Source organism: Nyctereutes procyonoides, unplaced genomic scaffold, assembly GCF_905146905.1.
Source record: "Nyctereutes procyonoides isolate TBG_1078 unplaced genomic scaffold, NYPRO_anot_genome, whole genome shotgun sequence".
Classification (NCBI taxonomy): domain Eukaryota; kingdom Metazoa; phylum Chordata; class Mammalia; order Carnivora; family Canidae; genus Nyctereutes; species Nyctereutes procyonoides.
This window is the reverse complement of record NW_026575132.1, coordinates 2,494,270-2,519,074: the sequence shown is the minus strand read 5'-3', so window position 1 is coordinate 2,519,074 and position 24,805 is coordinate 2,494,270. Positions and strand designations below refer to the sequence as shown.

Below are 24,805 nucleotides of genomic sequence, written 5' to 3'. Positions count from 1 at the left end.
CCCAAGCATGCTTTTTTTTTTTTTCCAACAAAAATCCTATATTACAGTGAAAGGCTTTCCTATATGTTGCATTTCTTCTTCAGATAAGAGGTTTCCCAGCACCAACTTAACCAGTAAGTTCACAACTTGATTGTGGGCCTATCATTATCCCCTACTCAATAATTCAAAAGCTCAATAGAAATGCTTTAAATTAAAACTGAGCCACCATTAACAGCCCTAGAAAAGGGAACATCATTCAAGCAAAACAACCGTAGGCACTTTCTTAGTCACCAACACAGCACCCGATGTAGCTTAAAGTATGGATTTCTCACTCACTGCCAGTGCATTTTCTCCAGATCAATTATTTAGTCCTGACTGAGTAAACTTCTGATCACCTCCCTACATGGAGACATTAGTCTATCTCCTTTACATTAGGCAATGGTATACCTCATTCCTTCCCTCTTTGTGTGTGCCTTTCCTCATTAATTTTCACCCAGTTGACCAGTCAGCTCTAGCCCCCCCACCCCACCCCGCGGTTATAGGAAATTACTCGTGCAATGAGCTTCATTTAGAAAACTGCGCACAAAAAGGTGGCAACATTCTTCTTCTCAAGTCCAGTATCTGCTTATTTTTCATGCTGCAGCCTCTCAATGGTCACTGACAGAGAGGTAGACACTGAATTTAAGATGTGTTTGTAGAAGACATTAGACAACTGTTAAATAAAGCTGAGGCTAAACTCTAAATTAAGTGCTTGGAAAAGTAAACTCTGGCATCCGTCTTTCTTATCCTTAAGGTAAAAAAAAAAAAAAAAAAAAAAAAAAAAACGAAAACACACAGGAAACATTGGCCCTATGTTTAGAGCAAGTATTTTAAAACGTGTCTTCGGTATTGGAAAATATGTCTGCTATACGCAATTTACTACAATTTAATTCTACCTCAAATTTTAAAAATTTTATTGTAGAATAGCTTTTAGAATTCCACTCAAGAACTACCAGTGTTCTACATGCCTGACCCAGCTCTATGGCATATGACACTAACGGGAGAAAGCATTCCATTTAATTTGATAAATTTCATAGCTTCTTTTTATTTTACTTGTAAAAAGACAAGAGTCTATAAATTTAAAAAACAAAACAAAAATAACAAAACACTGAAGGGCACTCATGAATTTTTTACAGACTACAATGTTATGCTATATTTAAATTGAAATAATGTGTTGGCTTAATACAGCTTGTGTTGACTTAATGCAACTTGTAACAAAATGAGCAGAAAGTATCCATAAAATATAATTCCCTTTCAATATTTATGACAAATCAACTATGAAAAAACCCTCATGTACGGAAAATACATTCAAAATTATTTCATGAATAAAGAAATATAGGACTGTTGGGCTTTCACAATAATAAATAAGTGCATAGGGAGATTTGTCGCAAATACATCTGTGAACTGGTCCAGCTGTGGTCCCAACCCCCCACCCCCAGTGTTCTTACACAGAATTTCAGAGAAAAGACTCTAGTGTTAATCTTTCTTTAACATAACTTTTAGTCACTTTGAAACTTGTGATTATCTTTAATCAATGTGAGTTGCTAAACCTTCCTTCAACAAGTCTGTCTCAAATTCAGGTAATCTAAGGATAACAGAAACATTTCTAAAAAGCAGATTAGGGGTATGGTGAAGGGAAAGATCTCCCAGTTTAATACTGAGTCTGGCTAGCAAACCTAATGAAACTTTTTCCTAGAAAAAAACAACTAGAAATATAAGTGATAGATGATTGATAGATAGATAGATAGATAGATAGATAGATAGATAGATAGATAATATTTAAAAAACAACAACAAAGCAAACAAACAAAAAACTACCAAAACCTGCAGGTATTTTACAAACTATAAGGCCAAAAAAAACCTGGATTTAAAGATGTAGTCGGCACCCACTAATTCTTTGCCTGCAGAAACAAAGACTGCCTGTTTCTACCTCCAGTCTGAAACCAGTCAGAAACCTGGGCAGCCTTTCCTATATAGATAATGCTACTTTTGAAGAAAGCCAGAAATGCTGCTGTTCCCCTCCTCTTTCTCGTTATCACTTCTCTCGCTTGAAGTGAAAGCAGAAACTACAGTTCCTAGAATATAGTTAGGCAGAAGTACCTGGTGTTGGTCCCCCATCCCTGAGCACACAAATGCTACAAGTGGTATAGAGAGATGCTGGGCATATCCGTGATTGTCGACTTTTGTGTACTCAATCTATTCAAAGTGTCTTAAAAGTGGAAAGACTGGTCATTTTAGATAAAAAGCCTGAGCGTTGGACATTGGAATAGGATATATAGTCATCAGTTTACCAGTCAGATGTACAAGGGGAAAAGGGCAGGGAATACCAAAAAAAAAAAAAAAAAAAAGTCCCCAACGTCTTCTTTGTTTTTCATCATCATGACATTGGGAAATTCAGCATAAGTTAGTTACCATAAAATCAGTACCTAAAAAATCTTCAGGGTCATCCAAATCCTTACTTATTAACAAAATTCCAGGCCCTCTTGAGTAACTGCCTCTTTGATCCCAATTCCCGCCATGCTTCTCTTCGTGTGGTTCCTAAACTTTGCTTCCCAGTTGCAGTCACCAAATTCAGCCCACAAATTATAGGTACTCTGGAATATATGTTTGCTTTGTTTTTGTTTGTGTCCTCCTTAAATCGGTTAACTTAATATATAAGTAAAATACTGAATTTTAGGGGGGAAAGAGCTAGCAGTGTCATTAAAATCAATTAATTAAAATCAATGGCATACATAGGCAAAATGCCATTAATTAAATCTTCCCTTTAAAAAAAAACAACAAAAAGGAAAATAGAGTATGAATCAATTTGATATGATTCTTGTTGTGACATGAACTTTTATTTGTATAATACAAGGGCTTTGCCCTTTCTTTGGGTGTTACTCTAGAGTTATATTGAAGCTCTTTTCACCAGATTCAAATGGTTTAGATGGTCCACTGATAATAAATGAGAAACTCAGTTTCAAGTTAAATTAAAAAAAATATTCCTGGCACAGTGATATCCTCCAGGCAAACTATCCCAGCCGAGCCGTCTGGAGTCCCCATGCCTCATTGCCATTGCTTCTAAGGGGGCAGACCCTGCCCACTTGCATCAAACTCCCAGAGGCCCTCATTTCTTTCTCTTTGCAGACCAGGCTTTGAGGAACAGTATTGTGAAAGCAGATTGATGGTATATTTGTTCACTGATCAACAGAGGATAGGAACTGCTGAGTCTGGTTTTAAAGATGATAGTTCTGTGGGTACCAGAAGTGTTTCATCTGTTTTATCCTTCAGCTTTTCCTATATATTTTCATTTTCCTTTCTTTTCAAATTTTACTCTGTTTCCTTAATTTCTACACTCCTTCAAAGGGATGTCAGAGTCTGGGACTTTAAATAATCAAAATTCCTTCTTCTTTCTTTGACATTCTGCTTCAGCCTATTTCTTCTAAGAGTCCTGTGATCAGCCCTCCTAAGCCAGTGACTGGTAAAATAAAAGGAAATTCACTAAGCAACTATTCCAATCCCAGAATAGTATTAGTGTGATAAGTTAAAAAGAAAAGACAACACCTGTGTTTGGAGAGATGCAATCTCCCTGTAAGATGTGAATTAGGAACACATATTCTGAAACTTTTAAAAATACTTTTTAACTATTCAAAAAGCTTGGAAAATAAGAAAGAAGACAAATGCCTATAAATACTACTTAATAGATACAGTTGAATGTTACGCTTTGGAGAGGTCAGTTTAAAATGGAACAAAAGTTAAAAAGTAAAACAAGACATTTTCTTTGCCCTTAAAGTGTTCACATACAATTTAATATGCTGTTGAGAGCACAGGGATGGTTGCAAGTCAAATGAAGGTTATGTTATAATTGATACTCTGAATTGTTAAGGGGAAGCAAAGGTGAAATGGAATGCTTTTTATTATTATTTTTTGTTGGAATCTTATTAAAAACTTTTAATGGAATGCAAACCAGAGACCATCTTCAAGGTCTTGAGTTAGATTAGATGTGCAGCCATTAACGGTGTCACTTAACATAAAGCTTTTGAAAATAACTTCCCCATCACAGACATGAGTTACTGTGTTTCGTAACTTCTTTGTGTTTTCTTTGCTATTTGAGAGAAAATGTTGAGCCCAAACAATATAAAGTACTATCATCATACTTCATGATTCTCAAATATAGCTGAGGAATCTCTGGATTACAATTCACAGAGTTTAAAAAAAATAAAATAAAAAATAAATTTAGCATTTTAATTCAGTGTTCTCAGTTGTGTAAGTGCTTAAGCACCTGGACCTTATGACACTCTGCAGATTTCCATGAAATAATGGTATTTTAATTGAATTGAGAGAATGAAAGAATGAAGAGGAAATACACCTGTGGAAACGTGACTCTTTTCAGATGTATGCGAGTCTCCACATATAAAGAATAATGATTCATAACATATATCTAAGAATTAACACATACAAGATTTGTTTCCTTTCTATGTGTTCTTGGTTCATTCATTTCATCATCATATAACAAACAACACATGCCAATTACAAATTGAAGAACCAATGAAATTAAAAAAAATGGAGGAGAAAAACTTACAAATCAGAAAAAAAATGTTCTGTTTTTCTCAGAGAATTGGAAAAAAAACTGTTATTATTTTATTTTAGTGACAAGTGACAAAACATCTTGGTTGAGCTCCCAACAGAGTCGTTTCCTAGAAGCATAGATGAAACCTACTATTTTAGTGTGTATCAGCTCAGACACATTTCCAAAACAGAACACTTTCTCTATGTGAGCAAACAAAAATAGTATTACAGTTAGTTTCTTCATATCATGAAACCTGAAGGCCTTTAAAATAATTCTCATCATGCAAAACCAATTCTCCATGCGGTGTTCTCATCATTTTGAGCATATTTATTGATGTATTATTCTAATTACTTGACTAACCTTTTCTGTCCTCTTGAATTGCCATCTAGCAACTTCTAAATGCTTTGTATTCCCAGTAAAGAAAATGTGCAAACTTTAGTATAGATAAACCATCATGAAAAGCCAATACAAAATACAAGAACCCTAAAGATAAAAAAAGACAATATTTATAAATGCAATATCTTGTGCATGTTATAATCATCATTTCAGAGGAAGGAAGCAATTCTGAAAACAAATTTTGAAAGCTATTTTTACACTAACACTATTTTTTTTTCTAAATGCACAGCCATTATTGTAGAGTTCTCTTTTCCTTCCTTAAGCTCAGAATTGTCAAAGCTAATTTCCTGGTATGCAATGTGCTTTTATTTTTTGTTATTTAAATTGTTTAGCGAAAGTTAGATCAGAGTACCCATTATTTCAACATCTGAGGGCACTGTGAACTGAAAAGACAAATTCTACACAGCATATCTAGGTGAAGATATTCCTAATACTTCTCAGTGATTCTGTGTTCAGTAATCTATTAATACCTTTTACGTTTAAGAGTTCCAGTAATAAATGTAAAAAAAAATGGCATCATCCACTTTAACGGCTCTCATTTTATTGAAATCAAACAGTGACAAGTAGTAAAATATTAGACTTCTTGATATTTATTTACTTCTTTACATTTATAACAATAAATGTTGTTATAAATAAAATAAATGTTAGCATAATAATTTCACCAGATATTCCCTTCCAGAAGAATTATTTTCTAGAATGTTTTGCCTTAAAATAAATAGCAAGAATTATGGTAGATGTTATGTGAGGATGTTTAGTAGAGAGTAATAATATTATGTAATGATATTGTTGTTGCTGTGGTTAGAAGGAACTGGTTTGATGCCATAGGTGCGGTGAATTAAGATCTCACATATCCTGGCTACTTTATACATGTAGCAAAGTTAATTTTGCTACCTTGAAAGAATACTGCAAATAAACCAAAAATATAATTTGTCTAATTTAATGGAAAAACCGTAACTGTAATTGGATCAAAGTTTCACAGAGAAAAATCATCAGGGGACTTGAGTGAGGGAGGGCAAGAGAGGGAGAAAGGAAAGAGAGGATCTAATGTCATTCGCAGCTAATCCCCCTCTGACATTGACATGTTCAGGATGCCAATGCAGTTGGACAAAGACAATCAAATCCCCTTTTAAATAATGATTGAATAAAATAAAATGAGAGAAAGACAAATACACTAGATTAAATGCTCAGAGTGTGAATAAACAAAAACTGTTTGCAAAACGGAGAAGATAGGAGAATCAGGAAGAGGTTATTTATGATATCTTAATCTGTGAGGTTAAAAAAAAACTGTAATAAGGAGAAGCTAAAGCTTATAAGCAAACGGAAAATGTTGACCCGCTTTCATTTTTTTTTCAGAGTAAAAAAAATTTAAGATACGTAGAATTTTTTTCTGGCTATTTTTAATGACTTTACCAAATAGAAAGAATATCTGTTTATTGACAGAGAGTAGTGATCTGAGGCCCCAAAATTGCCTCTTAACAGGGCTTCTGTTTTTTCAGACTTCAACAGAACCTATCGTCTTCACAGAATCTAAGAGTGAAGCACCACCACCACCCCCGCGCCCCCCTACTCCCTTGCTTTCTGCCAACAAGCAGAGGTTTGTTATCTCAGATAAGCTGCCGGTTTAGGGAGCAGTGGGGAGAGTGAGGAGTAGATCTGCTGAGAGGTAAGAGAGAGAGGAAGCACCAACCCTGCCTCCTTGGCTCTGGCTTGCCCACGTGGTTGATGGAGGTGGGAAAACTGAAGTAGAAGCAAATTTCTGGAAAAAGAACAAAAGTCTAATTTTTAATATTAGTTGATGGTGCCTGTGAGACGCCTACATGGGAATATCAAGCAGGTGGCTGGATTTCGGGGCTTGGATTCTAGTGGATTCCGGGCTGGAAAAATAAATTTGAACTTGTCAGGTGGTGACCAAAAGAGATTTCCTAGACAAACACTATAAAAAAGAGAAGGAAGGGGAAGATAGGACGGAGCTTTTAAGAACACCCCCCTGCAGGGTGTGAGAGAGAAAAGGAGAAGTGAAACAGGCTGGGAAGGGGGGGCGGGGCAAGAAGTATGAGAAAACCAGGAAAGAACAGTAACATGCAAAGTGAAAAGAAGAAAAGAAGGGTGAGCTGCTACCAGGGGTCATCAGGTCATTCAGGCCTCACCACTTGTCCTCTATATGGATGCATGGCTTTTGCTCCCGGCCGCATCTTTCCAACCCACTCCCATTCCCCCTGTTACTTTTCTGCTTCCGTTCTGCAAAGCTCTGTGAGCCTTCCCCATGAACTTCAAAGTCCCCAGCCAGTCATGGATCTGCCCACCTCTTCAGCGTCACTCTACTTCTTACCTGGCACCCAGGACCTCCAGGTCTACCAAGCCACCTGCAGCTCCTTGAGCAGAGGCTTAAGGCCTCTGTCCCTGGGCACAAGATCTTCCCTCCAGTTTGCAGATGTGTCTTCCACTGCTGTGCCCAACTAAGTGCTCCTCAACTTCCATTCCTCTTCGAAGAAGTCTTGATGCTCCACATCCAAGCTTAGTTCCTCTCTCAACCTTTCCTATACCTCTCGAACGTCACTCTCTTATTAATTTTTTGTCCCTTGCTCTTAACTGTAGGTAGAGAAATGTTTACCTTTGTATCAAAAAAAAACAAAAAAAAAAAACAAAAAACAAGAACACAACAAAATTTTTAAAAATGCTGCCACAAGTTAGATGTTCAGCACAAATCTATTGAGTAAATGACTAAACAAATGAGTCTATCAAAAGTCTGCCTTTTGTCATTTTTCTTTTATAGCTTTCTGCCATGCTGCCTTATTATTACCCAGCGGAAGACGCAATATTTGGTAATGTTAATGTTAAAAAAATATATAACCTAGTTTATTTTTTTTTCTTTCCTTCAGTTGAGGGAAGCAACTTTTAGATTCTGAATCCCACTCGCTGGGTGAACTAGAGAAACGTCCAATTTTACTGAACCTCTAGTAACCAGCTGGTAAAAGAACAAAAGTGCAAAAAGTGTGAAAGGCTGTGAGGCGGACCCACAGGGTCCTAGGTACATTTCCCCAACTGAGAGCAGGCTCCAGCTGGGAGGATCAGTGATTCACACACAGTTCATGTTCCAGTCGATAAAGCATGGGATTAAAACCCTATTACTTATTTGATTGAGTTCTTTATGCAGATAGTTGTCAAAGCGTTTTGGGTTACTGTGGGCAAACTGTAGTGTTCAAAAGGATTGAAAGAATAAATGGCCTTTGACCAAATCTAATCTAATTATGAATTGTTAATAAACAAAGGCAGACGTATATTCACTAATTAGATTATGTGGAATGGAAGTGAGAATCGTCCCATGCAGTTCCCTATAGTCTAATACCTCGTTGCTTATTTCTAATAATTTGTTAACAGAGTTAAGTTAATCATACCTCTCGATTTAAAGGATTTTATCCGGGATCCCTGGGTGGCTCAGCGGTTTAGTGCCTGCCTTTGGCCCAGGGCACAATCCTGGAGACCCGGGATTAAGTCCCGCGTCGGGCTCCCTGCATGGAGCCTGCTACTCCCTCCTCCTGTGTCTCTGCCTCTCTCTCTCTCTCTCTCTCTCTCTCTCTCTCTCTCTATCACAAATAAATAATAAATAAATAATAAATCCTTTTAAAAAATAAAAAATAAAGGATTCTATCATCGTTGGTCCATATGCAAGTTCTTCTTTTTTTTTTTTTTTTTTTTTTTTATGATAGGGCCACCGCTCCAAAACTTGGGACCATCATCATCCTCCGTTTAAATTCTCCGTTTAGAACTTCTAGGTTAAAAAGTGGTTCTCCTCCTGTGTGACTCGGGACATGGCGTAGATACGTTGGTTCGTCTCTGTATCGACCCTCCACACTGCCAACATTCATTTTCAGTGCCTTGTCCTGTGAAGCTTTTCATCATCTATGCCTGCAAGTGTACACTGCCTTTGGGTTAGGCTGACACAGTGATTGCTTGAACTATGACACTGTGTGTGATATAGTGAGACAACACCAACACTTGGTGACACTGGCATTATGCTTCAAGGGAAAGAGGACGGACCCCAGTCTCTCAAGCTACCTGACAGCTCTCGTATCACTTCCTGAAAGTGATACCAAGTTAAATACTGTGTACCTTCCACGGAAAGGAGCGGCCTTCTAAATGCCACACTTACTGTTCATATGTTTGGATCTGCTTATTAAATGACCATTGTTTCCTGCATTTAGATTATTCTTTTAAAAATACAGCAGGCGGCATTTTATTCGGGATAGGTTGCTTAGGTAAGATTCCTACAAGGCGTATTTAATAGGCTTGTGTTTCCTGCGATTTAAGAACGTTTTATCAAAAACACGATCATCCTTTAGCCTTTAAAGAAATAGACTATAAATTGTGCAATTTTGCCACAGCTTCAGCCTTTGACATATATTCTGTCAAAAGGACGCCCATGTTGCAGAATATGTAGCCAAATGAACTACCTTCAGAATTAATATCTGAAACCTGTAACCAGTTTTTAGTCCTTCCCAGCCTGGCAAGAAAACTCTGATGACAGCCTCTGGAACGCCATTCAAGCATATTTCATGTCCCTCTGTCAACAATCCTATTCCAACAAGTCACAGTTATAATTTTCGGATTTAACTTTAAAATTTTTTTCTTTATTTTGAGAGACAGAGCACGAGCAGGGGGCAGGGAGAGGGAGAAGCAGGCTCCCCGCTCAGCAGGGAGCCCCGTGCGAGGTTCGATCCCAGGACCCCGGGATCACGACCTGAGCCGAGGGCAGATTCATAACCGGCTGAACCACCCAGGCTCCCGTGGATTTAACTTTTTAAATCATTTTTGTAAATGTAACTTTAGATAGCAACATATAGTCCAATCCCTAATATTAACTAAAAACCACCCTAGCACTGTGCTGTCTGTCTAGGCAGAGCATGTGGATCCGGAAAGTAGACCATTGCTGTTGCTTAAGAAATCTTGCTAAGCAAAGGGAAGAATTATCTGCTTTGCATTTGCTTGCTTATTACCCACGTTTACTGCAAAGTAGACCCTCTAACTAGTAGTCTCTAGAAACCGTAGTCAAAAAAAAAAAAATGTCTGTGAAATGCAGTCTTTCAATCCAAGATATTTATGCAGCATTTAACACCCCTCCTGACTCCTATTCATGATTTAGTAATAGTTGCATATAACATAAGCAATATGTTAATACATATTTTTCTCCTTGTTCTATCTAAATTTTTGAACCTACAGAGAGCATTTTCAACCAGTACAGACCCATGTCTATTTAGTTTTCAGTAGTTGCTGCAGTATCTTTAAAATGAAATAGATCTGTTGGTAGAAGTATAATTGTGATTCAGATCAGAATGATCAAATGACCAAATTACTGAAATTAGACAAATGAATCCAATCACTTCAAGGTGAAGAAACTGCTTGATGGTCAAAGCCTTATAGCAGACAGTAGCCTTCAATCATTCTCTACCACGGCAGTAAACACTGACTCCTACTGTAAAGGGTAGGTGCTGTTAAGGATAGTAACAACAAAAGTTGGCACAAATTAAATAATCATTTAAAAAAGGAAGGTTGATTTGAATTTTTGTTCAGAATAAGAAAATTCTGACAGATGGGGAGTCCACACCATTTTAAGCATTGCAATAAAAAAAATATTGAAATCATATAAAATGGATTTCATTGCCAAAAATATACATAGGTAATGAAAAAACTAATTGTATGCACTGCATGAAGTGTAAGGCTGTCAAACTGTGGGGACCTTTACCCCACTGAAGAATGATCCTTGGGACATGAAATCCATCAACATGTTAAAAATAACTTAATCCACCTAACAGGGATGTTTGGCCTTTTTAAAAAAAATAGTTAAATGCCAATGCCTAATAATAACTTGTACATAGTGGCACTCTATTTGTTTAGCAAATATTTACTGCTATCCACTAAGAGCTTAATCTTTAATAGAAATTAATAAATATTGTGTATAAGAATGAGAACTACTTTTCTTGATAATTGATGCAAAATAATATGCATTGATCTAATTAATCATATAATTCAAATCAAAATTTTGTCTAGATCACTAAGGTATAAACATATTTTAAAGTCAGAAGTGTTTTTTTTTATTTATTCATGTATTCAACAGTATTTACTGAGTGCCTCTTGTGTGTCAGATATTGTTCTAGGCCTGAAAAAATACCGGTAGACAAATCAGATAGAGTCACTTTTTACACATAATATGCAACAAAGTGGAGAAAACAATTTAAATATGCAATATAATGTCAGGATTCAGAGATGGAAGTGTGCTGATTTTGATAGGTAGCTGAAGAAGGCTTCTCTGAAAAGGTCATGTTTAGAACATGCCAAGCAGAGGGAACAGCAAGTGAAATATCCTGGTGGCAGAAACACATATAGTGTGTTTAGGAAGCAGTTAAAATCCATTGTGGTTGGAGCATGAAAAGGGTGGAGAAAATTGACAAGAAGGGAAATTGGAGAGGTAGCCAAAGGCAGATTATGCAGGGCCTCATCAACCATGGTAAAAAACCATAGGTTTTGGGATCCCTGGGTGGCGCAGCGGTTTGGCGCCTGCCTTTGGCCCAGGGCACGATCCTGGAGACCCGGGATCGAATCCCATGTCGGGCTTCCGGTGCATGGAGCCTGCTTCTCCCTCTGCCTGTGTCTCTGCCTCTCTCTCTCTCTCTCTCTCTCTCTCTCTCTCTCTCTCTCTGTGACTATCATAAATAAATTTAAAAAAATTAAAAAAAAAAACCATAGGTTTTATTCTAAGGTTGATGGGAAGGCTTTGCTGGGTTTTGAGCAAGGAAATGATTTGATCTCATTTGCATTTTAAAAGTATCACCTGCGCTGTGCTGTGAAGGGACTCAAGGGAGGCAGAGGAGAAATAGAGCAATGGAGAGGCCCTTGCATTTCCCTAGTGACTTACAGTGCAGAGTACATATCTTTAGCTGTTTTTTGATTCTGAGCATCTTAATGTCCTAATTCTGAATTAGCCCCTAATTTTTTATCTATGTTCAGAAAAGAGAATTTTTCATTTGTATATACTCTTACTAATTTTAGTATTAAACTTTAGTATTCCAGTTTATATACTCATCATTTTTCTCAGTACAATATTTTGAACTTTGTATGATCCAAGTTACTCTCTGATCTATGTATGAATATAAAAGCTAAAATCATCCCATTTCTTTCTAGAAGTTTTATGTATTTTTAATTATATTGTGTTACCTTGATTAGAACTTCATATTTTAAAAATGTTTTTTTGATATTAGAAAAATTCCAAATTAGAGAACAGAACAGTTCATTTATTTAGGGTGAAAAATTTATCAAGGAAAATATAAGCTTGAACTCCAGCTCATGTTGAAGGGGCCCCTGACTGATATAACATCTGGAAGAGTAATGAGAGCATCCTATATGGACTGTTGGCACTGGTCCCATTGATGCCTTGATATATATCTGATAACAGTCTCAGCAAGCCTCAGGTTACCTGCCTGACAACTGTCAAATCTCGGTAGATCATTTGTAAGTGAAAAAGGCATAGAATACATTTATTCAATGATTTTAAGCTATAATCAACTATAGGCTGAATTATTTAAATAGAAATGATTGTGTTTTATGATATCCTGTTATAGTGTGGCACTTCAAGGTACTTGTTTTGAAAAAAATAAAAGATATTATGTGATAAGAGGAAGTATTGTTCTGAATTCAAAGAGATTGTAATATAACTTGCTTACAGTGGAAGATTGACAATTTATGAAATGGATATATAGCACGGGTAAGGATAAATCAAATCCCTAATATATGTTATATGTAATACATAGTCACAACAAAGTTAAAATAATCTATTTCCAAGTTTCAGTAATTACACTTATGATAACTCTAGTGCTTGTTATAGCCAATAGCTTATTGGGTTTCATTAAAAGAATTTCTCCTCTTAGAAGTAATTCAAAATCCTCTTTTAAGAAATATATTGTGTTCCTGTAGTGGCCATTTGCTAGTGCTCAAAGAAAGACCACATTTAATTATGCAGCTTAAAAAGCCTTCCAAGATGAAACCAAGAACAGGACCATTTTGCACACCCGTGCTTAAGAACAGAAATGCAGACATTATAATTAGAATAAAAAGAATATCACCATTAGCAAATAACTCCAGCATGGAAAAAAAAATGAATGAAAGCAAAAGAATTCAATGTGAATTTTTGCCTGTTGCTCTGTATATTTATCTAAAATCTATAAATTGAGTTTGTTTCTAAAAGCAAGTAGATTTAGCTCTCTTCCATTTCATTTATTTTGTCTTTGCAAATAAATACATTTACATCATCTTAATAGATAACATATTTTTAAAAATGTTTCCCTACATTATTAGCAGGAATTTTTAACCTTTCCATGTTTTGAACAGTAAGCTTCTCTGTTAGATGGTAAGCTCCATCAATGGCAGGATATGTTTTCCTAAGTACTTAGAAGTACACTTTGGAGAGAGCAAGCAGTAAAGAGAGAAAGTAAAGAAGAACAGGACAGAGATAACAAGGTCTAGAGAAAAAGTAGGAGTGAAACAAACTTATTTTTAACATTCTTCAATATAATGGTATTCTAAAATTTTATGAGTATTTATAATATTTCTGGAAATTCAGATAAGTTTAAAATATTTAGATAAGTTTCTACTTTTTGAAAGCTACATAAAATTTAAAGATATTAAAAATCAAGAGGACAAGGCCAAGTATCTCATCTTTAAAATAAAATACATTAAGGGCTCCTGGGTGTCTCGATTAAGCATCTGATTCTAGATTTCGGCTTAGGTCACGATCTTGAGGTCTTGAGATCGAGCCCTGTGTCAGACTCTGTGCTAAGCATGGAGACTGCTTAAGATTGCTTGTCCTCTCTCTCTCTCGTTCTCTCTCCCTGTCTCTCTCACCCCATCCCCCGAAAATAAAATAAAATAAAGTGCATTAGAAATGCTATTAATAGCTTCTTTCTTTTTTAACCAAAAAAAAAAAAGAGAGAGAGAGAGAGAGAAACATAGAGAGATTAATCTTTTTAGTACTTCCAAATATGACAGAAAAAAAGCTTCAATTTATAGAGTGTAGATAAATATGTGTGGCAAATAGTTCTTTCATCCACATCAGGTCAAAGCTTATCTGCAGTTGATCAATTAAGTATAAGTGGAAAAATATTGTAGTTTGGTGGTCAGCCTGGCAAGGACTAGACCAATTTAACACAAAATGGAGAATGAACTCTCCATGAGCAAGGGAAGCTACAGAATCTGCTATGCAACAAATATCCCGTGAAGTTGCTTCCATTTTTTTCTGATTTATACTTTCAGAGAAACCTTTTGAAGTAGGTATTATTATAAGACAGGAGTTATTTTCCACCTTTTATGGATGTGTCAAGCAACTTGCAGAATTAAGATTTTAATTCAAGTCTATCATTTATTCATCAAGCATTTCTTAGATACAAACAGTGGGCGGAGGCTCTAATTACATGATTCATGAGTCCATGTTCTTCCCACTCAGCTGCAGAGATGTGGAACACAGGACAGGCTGGAGGGCAAGTGAGTAAGGCTGTAGATGATGAAAGAGTAAACAACCCAGCATCGGGAGCATCAGCCCTAGGAAAGAAGCATGAATGTCAAACTCATTCAGTAGAGGATTTAGCAGAGACTAGGAAGCAGCGAAGACTGTAGGATGATGGGAAGGCAAGAATGTGCTAGATAAATAGAAATAATTAAAAATATGAGTATCAAGAAACAAAGGGTCAGAATTTTAGAGCTGACCACCCTGGACATCATCTTACTGGGTCAGCTTGTCCTTCAGGATCCTGCAGCCAGAGTTCCAGCATCTGGAGAATGAGAATCTCCAAACCAAGACCGTGGAGCCCTGATTCCTGAGTTGGGTTCTTTCAATGGCCTGGTCTGACTTCCAGAAGCCTCTGTGACTATGGACCCATAAATAGGACACACTTTCTGTCATTTCTGATACGGAATGTGACACAAGAGTTTTAGGGAAGAAGAAAAATGTTCTGCTATATCGCTTGCCATATAAATGAACACGCAGGAGAGGAATCAAACGAGGGATGAGAATGAGAAATGAATTGCTAGGGAGGTATCCTCAGTGGAGTAATGGATTTCAAACTCCTTTTGCTATGAGTCATCATGGAAACCACTTGCAGGAATTCTACTCCCCCTTAAACTTCCAGTTCGAGTCACATTCTCTATGAAGCTTCTCTAGCGCCTCTAGGAAGAAGTCATTATTCCTCCTCAGTGCTCTCAAATCATGTTGTTCACTCCAACAAAGTCTAGCTCCGATGACACCATTTTATAGATACTTGTTTTTCTCCTTTAGTTGTGATCTCTGCTACCATTAGGGATCACCTGAGCCATCTTGGTGTCTCTGACGTGTAGCCCAGTACCTAGCACCAAGTAGGTGCTCAACTGCACTGATGGGATTAGACTGAATGAAATGAAATGTGTGATAAATGAAAATGAATGTGCCCAAGAGGGGGAAAAAATAAAACAGAAATGAAAAAAAAAGAGTGACAGTAATGGCTACAGCCCTCCCAGCACCTTCAACAACAGGACCTCTCTCTCCCCCCAGGAGTTGGCAGCAGGGAGGTGGTCACACCTCCTTCTCCTTCCTACCTTTTAAGCGTAATATTTTTTGAGAAACTAAAGCATGCTTATTTCAAGGCAAAATGTTCAAACATTTCTAACTTAGAATCCCTTCATCCCCAAAGGTTTCAGAATAGCTCATGACTATTCCTGGCCGACAACACTGCCATACAGCCCTGCTTCAGAGCAATCAAAACTCACCGGCAGTGCTGCAGGAAGTCAATGAAGAATGCTGGCTTGGGTCTGTTAACGAAAATGCCACCATGTGTTCACGAGTTTAACATTTCAGTGGGCGAACAAGCAAGATGAGAGAGAGGAAGAAACACAGAGATGAGTCCCTTCATGGAATAAACTCCTCTTGAAAGTCATTTTTATACGAACAGAAAATCAATTTTAAATAGTTATTTACAAAGAAGTGTGATTTTGTTCCGCTGGGAATTCTCTATACTCGCGCACAAACACACACACATATATATTTTTAATTTTGTTTAAACAATTTAGAAATGAATTATCCAGATCAAATCAATGCCAAAAAAATATTCACCAAGCTTGGTAATTTAATCAAGCTCAGTCAGTTTAACCAAAATGTCGAATCTAATATTTTTATTTATTATATTTTGAGACTATCAAAAATAATATAACACTTGGACATCCACCACCTAGTTTCAACAAATACAAACATTTTATCATATTAGCTTTTGGTTGTTTCTTAAGAACCTTAACATTATATATAAAGTTAGAGCATCCTCCTTCCTCAGTCCTATTTTCCACCTTCCCTTTGTAGGGTTATAGCATAGCATCCCTATGAATAATTTTTTAAAGATTTTACTTATTTATTTGAGAGAGAAAGAGAGACAGGGCATGAGCCAGGGGAAGGGGCAGAGGAAGAGGGAGAAGCAGACTCCCCACCGAGCAGAGAGCCCTACTCTCAGCTTAATCCCAGGACCCGAGATCATGACCTAAGCCAAAGGCAGACACTTAATAATCAACTGAGCCACCCAGATGCCCCATTATGAATATTCTTATTGTATTTTTTCATTATTTAAATAATGAAATTTTTGCTATCATGGCATAATATCCATTTAATGTTATTTTAAAAGCAAATTTAAATTATATGGACTCTAATAAATGAAAAATAAAGGATGACGTAAGCATAAGGGGGATCATTTAATGCAAATTTTAATTATAAACAGAATGAGTTCATACTAGCACATGAAACCATCACCATGAAAACCACCTGAACAAAGTGTTGGATAATATTTTCAAACTAGCAGTTTTATCACAGTGCAGAGCAGTTATTCATCGACTTCTTTTTATATCTCATGGATGGAATCCAAGGGTATTATATTAAATTGTAGTTTTGTGGAAAAATCTAGTCTGTAATGATATTCATACATATTATTCCTGAAAGTCCTTGGTCGGATGAAAGCCTACCAGAGGGCCAGTGTGCAAAATATAAACATGTTGCTAGTGGAAGTGAGCATAGGAATCCCACAGCTGGGCCTGCAGGAAAGTGCCAGAACATGCAATATGATCCTGCCCAAAAGGGACGAGCAGGAATTCAGTACATCTCCTCTAATCAAATACCGGGTTCATTGTATTGTTTTAACTTCCAACCTCTTATTCTGGGATTTCCATGCTTTCTGGCTTTGCTGTGCAGTGAGAGCTGTCCGGTCAGAGCGACCGCACTTCTTAGCAGTCATAGAGTCACCCTTGGTTATTGAATACGTTTTCCAGCTTAACGAGCAAGAGCATACACCACGTAATGCTTTTAATGGGATTTTTGCTTCAAGATACTTTTAAAAATGTATATGAAAAAAAATAAAATAAAAAATAAAAATGTATATGAGTAAGAAGAATTGTTTACTTTGATTATTTTAAACTGTAAATGCAGCTGCTTCAAAAAGAGAAAAATAATCCTGAGAGAAATGCAAGCAAGGATACATGGAAATGGAGCTCCAGTTAACCCCGGCTTCAACTGTAGTGTCCACGTCAGAAAGGGGCGAGGGCCCACTCGCTGCCTTGGAGGGGGCCTTGCTGGCTGGCAGGGTGGCAGGCGTTAGTAGATGCCTGCTGCCTGCGTTGTTGCGGTCGCCTAGTCAGTCCTGGAGTCAGGCGGTATGCACATTCAGAGCAAGAATCCTTCTCCTTCCCCTGCAGGTGAGGGTGCCTACACCCACCGTGCAGCTCCCCAGTGGACCCCTGCCCTGGGTCCAACCACAGAAACACTCCCACCAGGAAATCGTGTCTTCCTGAGTCCCACGCAGCTGCTCTAGTTTCCTCTCTGGAACACAGCGCAGGTCAGGAAAAAGGCAGGAAAGGGTAGAGCAGGAAGGGCACGGTGGTGACGTGTGTGCTTGGAGCCTCACCACGCCGGGCCTTAACTAGGGAGCCACTAAGCGCCCTTTCCCTCGTGGGCATGAGCACCCCGCCGGCCCGGGTTTCCCTGCAAGCCCCTGAGCTTACAGTGCTGGCCTGGTGCTTAGTCCCTCTTCCTGCACCCCCTGTGAGTGCAGTCGCCCCCAAACAGCCCTTCCGTCCTGTTGACCTTCTCATCACCCTGTGCTCAAAGACCTTTCAGAGCTCTGCATTGGGTAGAAGATAAAGACCTCTCCTTCGATGGCCTTGAGCCCCTTTAAACCTGTCCAGAGGGTCGCATCCTGCCCATTTGGTTGGAAGAATCCATTCCGGCCAGACCCACGTATCTGCAGCTCCCCAGCCCCTGTGTGGGCCTGCCTCCGCACTGCCCCACTTCGTCTGCCCCATCACAGATCTGTTGAACCCCACTCACCTTTGGAGATTGTTCAGTTTCCTCCTTTCGCGCCCCATGTCATGAGCATTATTACAGCCTAGGTGTGTTGTGAAAGTTGGAGCTCCGCGCCGGGCACAAGGGAGCCTCTCCATAGCGTCACGTCCTTTCCCACCACCCTTCCTTGGTTTTGCTTGGTGAGTCACTCCTGCTGACTGCTGCACGAATGCTGGTTTTGTAGCAGTGCATTTAAGCACCTGTCCCTGTCACCTGACCCCACGCGTGGATCACCCGTAGCATGTGGAGGAAAGCCTTTTAATACAGGTCACTCAATCATGTATGTTAAACAAGAGTATTAAGTTCCTTCTGATGGAATGAAGGGGAGAGAGAAAAGGGTGTTTGGGAGCCAAAATAGTTGGGGTTTCTCAATAGGCTCTGCAAGCTATTTGCCTTAGAAAGAGCTAAGGAAGTTGCTAAAAATGCTGATTTCTGAGTCTTACCTCAGACCCAGTGCATCAGCATTTCTCACGGGAATGCTACGTACACTAAATTAGAAAAATCTCTTCATCTTAGAGGGTGAGAAAGAGTATTTTCTGTGATTGCAGCTCTTCACATCTGCACATCAGAATCCCCTGCTGCATCTTTGACAACTCTAGTTAGTTACTGCAGCCTCACCCGAGACCTCCCTGGGTTGCAGGCCAAGATTGAAATATTCCACAGAAGACTTTTCTTTGCATCCAAGATTAGAAACCATTAAGCCAAGAGTTAATGATGACCAATATGTATTAGGTAATTACAACTTCTCAGAAACTTTATTAAGGAATTTATGTGCATTATTCCACTTAATCCCCACAATCCGGAGTTAGTATCTCCATTTTCACAGGCTCAGGGAAGTTAAATAACGAGATCAATGCCGTACAGCTAGTAAAGGATCAAGCCCCAGTTAAACACAGGTCTATCCGATACTGAATTCCAGGTTCTAGTCACGTTCCCCATCTACCTCTATTGTATTAGACGTTATTTCCATACATGGTCATCAGCCTTTTACCTAGAAATTGTTCCACTTTTTCAGTATATGATTCTGTTTTTGAAAGTCCTGACACCACCCCAGGGAGGGGTCTCTCAGCTTAGTTTTTCTTCATTCACACACTCATTGGTTGGCTCTTTATTGCCCGAGGCTTTTTCCCAATATTCCCAAGACTTTCCATCTAATAGAACAACTTCTATACCTTATCGCCTTATAAAGAGATAGATATTGTTGGCAACTAAGCTTTTTCCTTGTACAAAATAATCCTGGTCACCCTTGGAAAACTTAACTGTAGACCTTGGTAGTATGTCTGGAGAAGAGCATTATCCCTTCCTCCTAGATTTCAGAGCTAAAAGTTAGCCCTTCTCAAATTTAAAAACAGAAACAAACAAATAACATGACAATAATGTATGGGCCCAAATTCACATATGTCGATGGAGTAACAACATGGTAGACTGAGTAGTTTTACTTCCCAGTCAATGCTTTTCCAGACTCTGTCGAGAGAGTTTTTGTTTTCAATGGATGTTCATGTCTCTTATTTCACTTTTTCCCTCACAGCCCTGTCATTCCTGAATTGTAGTTTCTTTATAGACAAAATAATTATAATCAGGCTCCATCAAGAGGAGTTCCACGAGAGTTAATGAGTAAATAGGCTGAAAGTATCTCAAGAGTCTTGAATGAAAAATGTGCACTGTTTTCGCTGTTATTAGTATAATGCAGCTCCTCCATTACAGTTCTGATGGAGAGAGCACAGACAGTAGCTCTGACCTCATTTTCTGGCCGGGCCAGAGAGGGTCTGCATAACGGCCCCAGCGACAGACGGGCTCGAGGGAAACAAACCAGTCAAGGTTCAAAACAACCCAGAAAGCCATCCTCGCTGCAGTACAGTTGGGTGCTTTAAAACTGATTAGAGATGTTGTATGGACAAAATTTGGAATAGACAAGTTAAGGACCCTGGGAGAGGAACAAGTGACAGGCATGTTTAATAGATGAAACAAAATCTAGTGAGATTCGAGGGCAGCCACCAACCAGCCACATGAATAAGTAATTTGCTACCTGGCAGCTTTTGCATCCTCACACTCTGGAGGACAATGAGGCATTCCTAAATATAAGGGAAAGGTTTCCTTCACTCACTGCAGAACCCCTTAGGAAGAGCCATTTCAAGAGAGGCAGGGAACTAAATTAATGTCAAGCCCCCCCAAAAAAATATTCATATAATTATAAATGCATGTGAGCCATCATGGATACCGCCTCTTACTTCCTATAATTTCGGTTCACTCCATCAAGTGGTCTTTTTAAATTATTGGACGCCTCTCTTCTTTATTACAATTCAGAGAACTAAGGTTTTCAGTCAATGTTCATTTTCTCTGACGGATTTCAGAGAGTAGTATTTCCCACATAGAGACCCCTAAAATTATTATTTTCAAGTAGGGCTGATTCTTTTTCTTTCTAGCCTAGAAGAAAAGAGATCTATATAATCGCAGTGTCAAAATGTCAAAAGACAGATAGGTTGGAAAAAAGAAGAAAAGGGAAGAAAACACACACACAAAACCCTTAAAGGCATCCATGCAGCCCTCAGCCTTACAAATCCTCAGCTCACATAAAGTATTTGTGACATGCTGTAATTAACTAGTTACTCCTCTCAGAATGAATAATAATGCAATTATTCGCCAAAAGCAGTGAATAAGGGATAGTTTCTGTTTTTAAAAATATCTGCTTTTCATTTCTGTAGAAAGAAAACCCGTGGATTAATTTACATAAGCTGCTAAAGCACAGAGTGACCTGCAATTTCACCATTACACCGGCTGATATTTCTGTCACCTTTTTATTGGTGCCCTGTATTTTTCAATGGTTTAAAACAGCAATAAACTGACAAGTCACTACCATGTTTAAATTATATTGGCTCTTAAAAACTGCACCCAAATACCACAAAGTGTAAGGAGCCACCTGCATGGTGAAACATGTCCCTTTCACAACTACTCTGATGCCGTTGAGGTAGCTAAGGGCTCGTGCTATGTCTCCTTTGTGGGACGCAAAGTAGAGGAGGAAGGTGGCCTTCTTGAGGTGCCAAGTAACACAGAGTTAGGGGAGGGTTTAGATGAGCATATCCCAGTTCTTTCTCCAATTATCAATTATTTATTGATGACTTGCTATGGTGCCCTCTACTAGTCTCCAGGAATTCAACGGTAAAAAAGACATATTGCCTTAAGAAGGTTGCGGAAAGTGAAGGTATGAACTAATGAATAGGCACATTAAGAATGCAGTAAATGCCACCCCAGAGCCCATTGTCCACAAACACACACGCAAATTTATTTACTCAGAATACACAAAAATCTCTCTGCCCCATGAATCTGAAATTTCAAAAATTCCAGGCTCTTTAAAAGGTTCGAAGGAGCAACTTGCAAAAGATTTGGTGCTAAGCTTAGAGTCAGTTGGAGTGTGTGTGTGTGTGTGTGTGTGTGTGTGTGTGTGTGTGTGTCTAAACATGTATTTTTATAGAAAATAGAAACAACTTGATACAGAATTTTGTTAAGGATACAATAGTCTAAACAATTGATGTCTTAAGTAGCCTGATTAGCTTACTACATGTCAATTTGTTATTCATTCTAATAATCAGGTGTTAGTTCAGAATGTCTTCAAATGAATGTTCACTGATACATCCCAATCTTGCTAAAAAGGTCTGGATCACTTGCCTGGGAAGACAGAGACTAAGAGTCACTGTGACTTAGATTCATAAAATCATGCTAAATACAAGAGTAGACATAGTCTTATTTTTTCAAGTCCTATTCATCCAAGGTATTCCTTTAATTAATGGTAGGAATGTGCATCTGTCTTGTTTTTCATTGTACTGAACAGTATGTAGAACAGCACAGGTTCTGGTATCAAATTGCCTATATAGGAATTTAGGTTCTTCCCCACACAAGCTTTGTGACTTCTCCAAGCTTCAATTTTCTCATCTGTAAGGTGGAGATAATAATAGTAGATACCTCATAGAGACAGAATCACGAAAGGAGTAATGGCATATAAAGCATAAAGCTACTAGCAGTAGAGTCTGAGACTACGGTCCTGGAATCCTGCATGGTTTCCTACCTAATGAAGTTTAATAAACTCAGATACGAAAAATAATTTGAAGATACCTGCAGAGCCCTAGTATCATATATAATTTACTCTTTAGATAGATGAGAAAACACAACTTTTTCTGTGTTCTGCTGCTAGTAACAGATAATTATGTTGGTATCTTGCAAGGAGATAATCCCCAGAGTCTCTAACACAACAACAGTAAACTGGCTTGAAGGTACATAGAACCAACTTTTAAAAAAACATACAACGTCAGTCCCCTCATCTCGTTTTTTACTACAAATGGTTAAGGAGAACAAGACTGATCTACAAAGTCACTTCCCCAAATGCACGGTGAAAAGGACTATAAGCTTTTGAACATGTAGGCGGCTTGCAACTTCAGATCTTTCAGATGCCAAGGATCAGCCCAGGTAGCAACAGTTGGGAGCTCAGTAGCCACACATGGGCTGAGGTTAGGAACCACCACTCCTCGATGACTTAAGCATTTGGACATGGTTACCATCTGTCCGAGCTATTTGTTCCTAAGTATGTAAAAGTAAAAATAACCAAGTGTTCCCAAAGCAATTCTCTTACCCCCGCCCTCTCAAAATTAAGTGCATTGGCACAATTTCTGCCAGCACTTTTAACAGAGACCTAGGTGATTCTGATACAGCTGGTGTGAGGACTGCAGTCGGGGAATCACAGGTGTGTACACAAACCCTCTCACTTAATCGACAAATGGATCAAGCAGTGATTCCCAGGAAGTGAATCTAGTGCCAGGCTGGCTGCCTAAGAAGGCAGCATGTTAGGCCCTACCCCCAGAGTCACTGGGGCCCAGAAACCTGCTAGTAAATTGCTATATTTAAAAGTTTTCGAGGAAACTCTAATGCCTACGGTATTAGCCTAGGTAGAGAGGAAAGGGGCTGTATGTTACTTTAACACATCCGTAGGTGGTCCTTGCTCCACAATTTACTAGCTCTCTGACCTTATAATTGCTCTATCATTGGTCTATAAAATGGCTATTATAAAGATTAAATAAAGCAATGCATGGGAAGAACCCAGCATGTAGTACGCTAGTTATTATTGTAATCATTATATTATATGCCCAGCTCTAAGTAAGATCTACAGAAGTAAAATGTGTGCTTCACCACTTTTGAGAAGCGTATAATCTATTTAGAAAAATAATGTAAATATTAATAGAAATTTAAAATATGGGTTTATATTCTAAGGCAATAACATATTTACACACATAAAAAATATTCTGAGTAACAAAGTAGATTATAAAATACAGAGAATTATAAGAACATAGGAAAAGTCATCTAAAGCTTGCTTTAAGATGTCTAATTCTTCTACTTCAGGTAACCTAATTCTAATTAATTCACATTTTTTTACGTATATTAAAGAAAAAAATTATGAGGCTAATCAACTGTATTTATTATTTAAGGCCAGAATTAGAAAAAATAGTATGCATCTGGGAAAGGGGTCCACAGGACAGACATCAAGGGGCCCACAAGCACTCTGAAATTTTATGCAAAAACTGGTTTTGTGGGTGCCTAAGTGGCTCAGCTCGTTGGGCATCTGCCTTTGGCCCAGCTCATGATCTCCAAGTCCTGAGGTGGAGTCCCCACATCGAGCTCCCTGCTCAAAGGCAAGTTTACTTCTCAGGCAAGTTTACTTCTCCTTCTGCCCCTCCTCCCCCCAACACTCATGCGCTCTCTCTCTCAAATAAATAAAAAACATCTTAAAAAGGAAAGTTGTTCTGTGTGAGTATGAGTATTTCTGAGGAGAGAGCCATACCTTTCATTTGATTCTCAAACCCCGCCCCTCCCAAAATGTTAAGGACCAAAGATTCCTGCTTAGCACATATCCTGGGCATCCTCGTGCAGCTGAAGAAATAGAACTCCTGATTCCACTCCAAATAATCTCTTTGCTTACTTTCTTATAAATGTCCTCTGAATCATTTTCCTCATGCTTTCACCGTTCAAATATCCTGAGAAAAGAAGTAACACAGTAAGGGCCCATTTGAGGAAATTGTAAAGCAGACTCTTTCATGGCCACCTCAGTCTGTTCAAATTCTGCGGGCATCAGCAATGCAAGCGTATGTACATGTTTTAAAAGTTCCAATGGCAGAGATTTATTGATGATTATTTTCTGAGTTTTTCCTTTTCCGTTTTTTGTTTAACCCATTTCTCAATCTTTTGAATTATTTTCAATTAGTTCTGTGCTTCTTTTCATCTCAGGTAGAAAAGTAAAGGAACTTCCCTGGAAAGATGCAATTCAGTTTTGCCAACTTGTATACTGCCAACCTAGCAAATCTTCCACTTTGTGTTTTAGGTATAATGTGATAGCAATGCTATTGATGTTACATTTTTTTTAAAGATTTTTGTTTATTTATTCATGAAAGACACAGAGAGAGAGGCAGGGAC

The 24,805-nt window shown here is 38.2% G+C and overlaps 1 protein-coding gene across 1 annotated transcript in view; it reads left to right on the top strand.

Moving 5' to 3' along the window:
• The window catches only part of TMEFF2 (transmembrane protein with EGF like and two follistatin like domains 2), a 220,706-nt gene that overhangs the window by 151,031 nt on the left and 44,870 nt on the right, over window positions 1–24,805 (top strand). The window lies entirely within an intron of this gene.